Source organism: Aegilops tauschii, chromosome 7 (assembly GCF_002575655.3).
Source record: "Aegilops tauschii subsp. strangulata cultivar AL8/78 chromosome 7, Aet v6.0, whole genome shotgun sequence".
Taxonomy (NCBI): Eukaryota; Viridiplantae; Streptophyta; class Magnoliopsida; order Poales; family Poaceae; genus Aegilops; species Aegilops tauschii.
The window spans coordinates 2,735,505-2,744,873 of NC_053041.3; positions in this window are offsets into that span (position 1 = coordinate 2,735,505).

Here is a 9,369-nt window from a genome sequence, read left to right on the forward strand (position 1 = left end):
CTTATATATGTGATATGTGCTGCAAATTGTGGGATTTAATAAAAAACAGAAAAAACAGACAATATACAGGCTCTTTGCCGTCTGCCACCGACAGCAAAGAGCCTTTGCCGTCTGCCGCGGACGGCAAAGAAGCCACGTGGCAGCCAACTGTGCTTCCTGGGAGCTGACCCATTTGGTCAGTTTGCCTACAGTGGCAGACGGCAAAGACTTTGCCGTCCGTGGCAGACGGCAAAGAACCTGCACTTTGCCATCAGTGGCAGACGGCAAAGAACCTGCCATCTAGTGACGTGTAGATGACATCATAAGGCGGACGGCAAAGACCAAAGGCTCTTTGCCGTCTGCGGCGGACGGCAAAGGTCTGCCGTTAGCCACTTAACGGACTGACAGCGCAAATATTGCCGTCCGCCCTCTTTGCCGTTCGCCGCAGACGGCAAAGAGCCTTTGCCGTCCGCCGCCAGGAAGCAGACGGCAAAGCAGCTGTTTACCGTAGCCTTCTTTGCCGGAGCCTTTTGCCGTCCGCGGCTGACGGCAAAGGTCTTTGCCGTCCGCCTTTCGAGCCTTTGCCATCCGCCATGGCAGACGGCAAAGTAGCTGTTTCCTGTAGTGATGAGGTAAAACCTAATGTGTGAATGAAGGTGGTGAAGCGATGAAACCAAGCACGAGGAGCTTGTTTAAGACCGTACAGAGATTTGTGCAGAAGACAAACAAAATCAGGAGAAGAGGAATTCTCAAAACCAGAAGGTTGTTGACAATAGACAGTTTCATTGAGAGTGCCATGTAGAAAAGCATTTTTAACATCTAATTGATGAATCGTCCAAGAGGAGGAGACAACAAGACTGAGAACAACACGAATGGTACTAGGTTTTACAATCGGAGAAAAAGTCTCATCAAAATCAATACCGTGTTGTTGAGAAAAACCACGACATACCCAACGAGCTTTATAACGAGCAAGAGTACCATCAGCATGAAATTTGTGACGGAAAACCCATTTGCCGGAAACAACATTGACACCGGGTGGTTTGGGAACGAGAGTCCAGGTGTTATTTTGCTGAAGAGTATGAAACTCATCACGCATAGCAGAATGCCAGAGAGGATCGAGAAGAGCACGTTTATAAGAGGTAGTAATAGGGGAGACAGTGGGAGTAGCCGTGAGATTAAGACGTCGGGTAGGGAGGTGAAAGCCACGCTTACCACGAGTGCACATGACATGATCGTTGGCCGGAGGTATAATAGGAATAGCATTGGGCGGAAGAGGCGGTGTTGAGGAAGAAGAGGAAGAAGGAGAAGCGAGAAAATGGGAGATGGGCGTGGGAGGAGAGGTAGCTGCCGTCAAGGGAGGAGTGGGGGCGTGGAAGGCTGTGGTGAGGGAGGAGTGGGCGACACGGCGGAAGGCTGTTGTGGGGTTACGTGGGGCTGCTCTGGTGGCTGTTGCTCCGCGGCAACAGAGGTAGGAGTTAGACGAGGGAGTAGAGAAGATGAAGAATGGACAGGAGATGGTTGGTGCGCAGGTGATGATTGTGTGGCAGCGTAGGGAAAAGTGTGTTCGTCAAAGACGACGTGACGGGAAATAATGACACGACCGGATGAAGGATCGAAGCAGCGAGAGCCCTTATGATCATCGGAGAGACCAAGATAGATGCAGGGTAAAGACCTAGGCTCTAGTTTATGAGAGGTTGTAGAAGTGATGTTGGGAAAACAGAGACAACCAAAAACGCGGAGAGAAAGATAGTCGGGATGGGAAAGAAAAAGAGATTGAAAAGGGGTGTAGAGAGGACATGTTTTGGTTGGTCTAATATTTAGAAGAAGTGTGGCAGTACGTAGTGCTTCAACCCAAAAACGGGGAGGGAGAGAAGCTTGAATAAGCAAAGTGCGAAGAATATCATTGATGGAGCAAAGAGAGTGTTCTGCTTTTCCGTTTTGAGGGGATGTATAGGGGCAAGAAAAGCGAAGGAGGATGCCGTGAGAGAGAAAGAAAGTGCGATTGCGAGTATTGTCAAATTCACGTCCATTGTCGCATTGAATAAAGCGTATTGGAAGACCAAAGTGGGTAAGAACATATTGTCGAAAATTGAGAAAAATTGGGTCTACGTCGGACTTGGCTCGTAGAGGGAATGTCCAAACATAATGGGAATAATCATCAAGAATTACAAGATAGTATTTATAACCGGAAACACTAGAAATTGGAGAGGACCATAAATCACAATGTAGTAATTCAAAAGGAAAAGTGCTAATAGTAGAGGAGGTACCAAAAGGTAGTCTAACATGTTTGCCACATTGACAGGCATTACAAAGAGAGGAATCATGAGAGACACTAGAGCTAGGGATACAAAATTCTTGTAGTAATGATGATAAGGTAGCTTTATTGGGATGACCAAGCCGACGATGCCATAGATCAACGGATGCAAGCATGGCGCGAGGAGTGGAAGTGGAGGCGCCATGAAGAGGATAAAGATAGCCTGTGCTATTGTACCGAGCGAGAACCTCCCCCGTTTTCAGATCCTTCGCAGATAAACCAAAAGGGTCAAAGGCAAGAATAACTTGATTATCGATGGTAAACTGACGAACAGAGATAAGATTGGCAATTAAAGATGGGACTACAAGAATATTACGTAAAAGAAAATTGTTAGAAGAATAGGGGATGTAAGAGTCACCGGTGCAAGAGACAGGAATAGTGGAACCATCACCAATGGTAATGGAAGAAAAAGAAGAAGGAAAACAAGCTGACAAAAAAATTCATATTTGAAGACATATGCATGAATGCACCAGAATCGAAAATCCAATCCGTACCTTCGTTGTTGAGGGTGAAATTGTTCATGGCGGCGATGAAGGCAGCCTGATCCCAGCTTGGTGATGTTGTGCTTGGCGATGAAGGGGCAGGCACGGTCATTGGTGCATGCTGACCGTATGCGTACGGTGACGGCGCCGAAAGAGCACCGGGCGCATAGGGAACCAGGGCGTAGCCGGGCGGAACCGCGGGGGCGCCGGGCGAGGTCGGTGTAGTGGTGGCGGTGTAGACGTGAGCCGGCCGCCGGGGCCCGAGGAGACCAGGAGAGCCGGCGGCAGGACGAAGGCCCGGGCTCCAGGATCCCGTCACTACTAGAAAAAGGCTTACTAGTGGCGCACCAGTTTTGCCTACTAATGGCGCACTACTGGTGCGCCACTAGCACCACGCCACTAAAATATTTTAGTAATGGCGCACCACAGGTGCGTCATTAGTATCTGGTATACTAATGGCGCACCACGGTGCGCCATTAGTAACTGGTATACTAATGGCGCATCAGATGGAAGTGCGCCATTAGTTATATTTTTTTTAAAAAAAATCGTTTTTTCTTAATCTCAGGTCCCTATTTCACATATGAGATATCCAACACATATATATACAACAAGCATCCATATAACAATCATATCCAACACACAAGTTTCATAATATATACATAGCCAACACATAGTTCCATCGTTACATATTACAAAAGTTTCACATTGTTCATCCAACACCGTTATCCACCCAACACCATATTACAAAAGTTTCACATAGTTCAGTTCTCATTGTTCTTCTCCTTCTCCTTCCTCAGCCTGATGCGCCAAGAGCGGCGAGGCGGTGGAGGCAGCTGTGGGATGTAGTCTTCTACCACAATTGGCGTGGTCATGTCGCCCAGCTGTGGGATCGCCGGCGCCACCACCAGTGCGTGGTCATTGTCAGGCACCACCACCATCGCGAGGCCACCTTCAGGCAGGACGGGCACGACCATCGCTAGGTCATCCTCAGCCACCACCATCTCTTGCCCATGGTCAGCCACCACCATCTCTTGCCCATGGTCAGCCACCACCATCTCTTGCCCTTGGTCAGCCACCACCAGCGCTAGGTCATCCTCAGTCTGATGCCCATCGTCATCCTGCAGCTCCTCATCCCCACTCTGGTCCTCTTCTCCCCCACTCCAGTCCGGATCATCCTTCTTGCTGTCTTTGCTGCTGCCAGAATCGCTGCTGCTTTCGCTAAAGCCAGAATCGCTGCTGCTTTGGCTGTAGCCAGTGTCGCTGCTGCTGCTCCCATTGCCTGTCCAAATGCAACAATGGCCGTTAACAATCGATGTGAGACAAAGCCAAATGTAGAGGAATAAGAAGAGGCAGAACGCACTGGCATCTTCGTCGTCAGCGTAGCGCATGCGACACATAGTCGTGTTGAAAACCTTCACGATGAGCATTGTGGCGTCATCGTCGTACCTGAAGAGAAGAAAGTACCCGGTCCGCAGGTCGTAGGCACTGTAGAACTTCTCCCAGCCACAGCACAGGTACATGTGGCCCTCCTCGATCACCAACTCCACGTCCCACAGCCTGCGAACCCCGCCGCCGGCCTGTCGGAGCTTCACATTATGTGGCGGATCTTCACCCAGCATGTTCATAAAAGTGTCAGGCAGCCTCTGCAATTTGGGACAAGGAGTGATGTAGCAAACAACAGAGTTATCATAATGAGATGGGTCAAGGGGAGATCTCTCGTTTTATATACCTGCCTTGTGGATGATACTGAAGTCCCAAGTATGACACTGAAGAACTCGAAAGCATCCAACTCGTACTCCGGTGAGGCAGAGCGGCGGTGGCTGCTTCCCCCCATCTCTGATAAGCAGCAGAAGAGACCAATTAGTACCCTTACAACATCACATTGCAAATAGATGAATTGTGTAGGTATGCATGGATTTAAGATTATTTGTTCAAAGCCAATTTGTCAATGATTAATATGATATCTCAATTTCCACCAAATAATACATTTGTTATACACCACATTTTCTTTTCCTTTGGAAAAGAAAAAAGCACACTGCATTCAAGTGAATGTATCTTTTATTGCAAAGCCACAACTTAGCAATAGATTCAAAGTTAACGATTGGCACCTAGAAAAGCATTTCAACATCTTCACAGATTTTACTAGCTACAATACATTCAAAAAATAAATGATATACAGTTTGTATCTCTTTGCAATGAACACACTCTAGGGGTTTTGCCATCCCCCTTTTCCTTAGATTGTCACAAGTCATGATTTTGTTCTGGGAGAACATCCAAATGAAACCTTATACCCTAGGGGGAAATTTAATACTCCATACTACAGGAAGATACAAAGGTTGCCATGTCAATACAACAACTCTTAGAAGTGAAGAACAGGTTCTCCAAAATGAGTAGAAAGGGAGCATGCTGACATCTATACAAGCCAATAATGATTTACTACTCAATGGAACAGGGTAAGATAAACACCGGTCAATAAATTTACTACATCAAAAGGAGTAAAACTCAACAATGCAGCACTATCTCTGAACCTAACCTTTGTTTAGTATGGGTATGACAAATCAATGAGTTGGTCATCACAATGTCAAATGCCATTGGAAGACAAGAAATCAGGTCATCACATAACAACAATTGGATGGCCTCGTGAACAACCAAGACATCCTTGAATGGCTGCCAAGTTACTACTAGCAGGCTCAAAAGTCAAGTAAACTGAAGATTGACCTTCTGAAGGTCTAAGTATGGCTGTGCTGTCAGGTTACTACTAGCAGCAACATGGAAGTAGACTTGAAGATAACTATTGCACAAATATGTAAGAAAGGAGCAAGTGCATCTACTTATTGGAACAAGCCTGACAGTGGGAAAGCTATAAACTTATAATGACCGCGTTCAGATAAAAGATTGCAACCAAGCAAATCTGGAAAATGTATTATCAACTATAAAATATGGGTTGCAAACCAAACAACTAAGCATACTTTGTCAGATGATAACTATTGCAAACCAAACAAGTAAGCAGAGCACATGTATATACCTGTATCACTGTCTTGGAGCCAACAAACGCCTCAATTTTTCTCCAACCGCGATCGAACCTGTTACGCAGAAACACAAACAGAGAGATACATGTAACTAACGAGGACAGACAGACAAGGTAACAAGAACTCCACAGCTCAATTAAGCCTATACATGTAACTAACGAGGACCATGTCATTATCATGGCAGTCCACTATATATTTTTATGACAAAATACATCATTATCAGGGCACATTATGGCCATTTTCTTACATGATGCCAAGCTAATGACTGACATCTGTTCTTGGCAAATGATGAGTCTCTGGTGCCCCTTGCAAATTGTTGATGCCACATTGTACTTGTACCCCATATGTTTAACCCCAAACACAAAAACATCACCACAAAGACTGAGATAAAAACTAATACTATCATGTACTTGAAGAAACCTAGGGGGGTGAGGGGCATCACCTCGAATCACCTAGAGGACGCCGGCGGGGAGAGAAACCTAGGGGGAAGGAGGGGAGGAGAGAGGAGGAATCACCTAGAGGACGCCGGCGTCGAGGAGGCTGCGGGCGGCGATCCGGAGGAAGGGGCTCGTGATGTCGTCGGCGTCCTTGGCCGCCTTCTTGACCTTCCGAGCAGAAGAAGGCACGGGTGGTGAGAGGAGGAGGAGGAGAAGCTAGGGGGATGGGGGAAGGGAGGGAGGGGACATACGTGCTGGGGCGGGGCGGCGAAGGAGCGGCGGGCGCGGGGGCGGCGGCGCGAGGGAGCTGCAGTGGTGGGGGGCGGCGGGGGTGGAGTCCGGCGGGGGTCGGGGCGGTGGCGTCGAGGCAGCGCAAGACCACAGCGGCGGACGACGTGCAGGCGCGGCGGACGGAGGGGGCGGAGCAAGGGGGCGGCGGCGTACGGTTGGGGTCGAGTGGGGGATCTGGCGAGGGAGGGAGGGAGGCCACTGCGAGGGGAACAAGTACGTCGATTCTAATGGCGCACCTCCCCCTGGTGCGCCATAAGTACGTCGATTCTAATGGCGCACCTCCCCCTGGTGCGCCATTAGAATTTTGTTTTACTTACTAGCCCGACTGGTCAGGTTATATTCCACCTAACCCTATCTCCATTAGAACACGCCCACTAGCCTGATTGGTCAGCACGCAGCACACACACTAGGAGGTCCTGGGTTCGATTCCCAGGCTCCCCAATTTTTGTTTTTATGCATTTAAAATGCTGTTTGATATTTATTTGTGTTTAAATATGTTCAAACTTGTTTAAATCATAACAGTAATATATTTTTATAAAAACAGTAATGATTTTTTTAAAAATATCATCAAATTTGTTATTTGAAAATATAATCAAATTTGCTTTTTTTGCAAATTTAGTTGCATTCATTTGTGACGGTGGAGCGGGTCGGGGAGGGTGCGGGGGAGAGGGTGCGGGGGGTCGTCGGCGACGGCCGGTGGAGCGGGCCGGGGAGGGTGCGAGGGAGAGGGTGCGGGGGGTCGTCGGCGACGGCCGGTGGAGCGGGGGAGGGTGCGGTGGGTCGTCGGCGACGGTGGAGTGGGGGAGGGTGCGGGCCGGGGGTCGGCGGCGGCGGCCGGTGGAGCGGGGGAGGGAAATATTCTTTCTCTCCGAAACCACCTGCCCCGCGAGATATCCGAAACCGAGATAGTCGTGCACCGTCGTGAGCAGTGCGGCTCTCATAGGGAAATATTCTTTCTCTGCGGCGTCCCACGTATCAACCAACTGCCCCAGGTGCGCCATTAGTAGTTTTACAAAAAAGTAAAAAATAAAAAAATATTATAGTGGCGCACTATGTTGCTGGTGCGCCATTACTAGTTACAACTAGTAATGGCGCACTATGTCCTGGTGCGCCATTAGTATGTCTGGCAAAATAAAAAAATTTGTTACTAATGGCGCACCGTGTGTCTGGTGCGCCATTAGTGTATTTCACACCAATGGCGCACCAGCATATGGTGCGCCACTGCTACATAGCAATGGCGCACCACATGTCTGGTGCGTCATTAGTGGTCATTCCATCTATAGCCCTTTTCCTAGTAGTGCGTGTATGCTGGAGGGGCGCCGTAAGGAGATGGACCAGACGAAGGCATGGGCCATGCCTGAACCAGCCCGGTCCAGGGATCTTGCTGTGGGTGCCATGCTGGTGGAGTAGATGCCGGCGTAGACGATGATGATGGCGCCGAAGAGCCGGCGGAGCGAGGCTGGGGTGGCCGGTAGACGGGATTCTTCCCGCGGTAGTTAGGGCTCGGGCGCCAGCCGGGAGGCGGCTGGGCAGGTGCCGGTGACGAAGATGATGGAGCTGGCGCAGAAGGCTTGGTGGTGGCATGAAACACTTGCGGGCGGGTGGCCTTGCGAGCTTGGTTCTGAGACTCGAGCTGAAGAAGAGAGCGGACCTCGCCGAAGGAAGGATAGGGCCGCAACATGGGGATGAAGGCCACCTGTTTCTCAAACTGCTCACCGAGGCCGACGAGAAGAGCGTTGATGAGGACGCGGTCGTCGACGTGATCCCCAAGCTGCCTGAGTTCATCACCGATCGACTTGATCCGCTGGCAGAAGACGGTGACCGGGGAGTCTCCTTGGATGATGGTGCGGAGCTCGGTGTGGAGAGCATTGATGCGGGCGTCGGAGTTGTCTTGAAACAACTGTTGAAGAGAGGCCCAAAGCTCGGCTGCGGTGGCGTCGTCGTTGGAGACAAGATTGAAGAGCTCGGTTGAGATCCGAGTATAAATCCATTGGATGATCGTGAGATCGTCCTTCACCCAACGAGGATTGGCAGGCTGCGGGACAGAGGATGGATGTATATGGTGGCGTAGACCGCAGCGACCAAGGTGGATGTGGAAGAGATGGCGCCAGTGGTAGAAATTGTGGGCAGCGAGATCAAGCGAGATGGGTATGAATGGCGCAACATCAGCAATTGTATCTGCTAGAGAGATTTGTGGTGGCGGAAGGGTGTATTGGTGGTGGGTAAGAGAACTAGGGTTGTAGGAGGAAGAAGAGAGGGATGGCGATCTGGCGGCGTTGAACTCAGCCGCGGTAAAGAGGGGCTGTGCCGGGAGAGGTGGAGGTTTCGGCGGTGAGGCCATGTCGAGGAGATAACCTTGGTGACGGATACCATGAAGAGTATTGAATTCTGAATATCTATTATTGCCTCGAAGGGCTGTTTATATAAGATACAAAACTTGGGGGCCAAGGATAGTAGAGATAGATTACAACTTGAACTACCAAATACATAAACCGAATATATACTCTAATAGAATGGACTGAATTCCTAGCACCCAAGCAAAGTGTTCGACAGGAAACAGAGCACCAATGGAAGCCACCTATATCAGACCTGGTGAAAATAAACACTAACGGAGCTTTCCATCCTTAAGCCAGGACATGGAGGGTGGGGCTTTATCTGTCGAAACTCAAACAATGAGACTCAGTTTGCAGCAGGTGTGTCGGCTAGTGTGTTCTCGGATGCTCTCCATGCAGAGACGTTGGCCCTATCCAAAGCTGTAACATTTGCCGATGATTTTGGTGTTGGCAAGGTGATTTTTGAGACTGATAATTTGTGCCTTCAGCAAGCCGTGTCTTCTG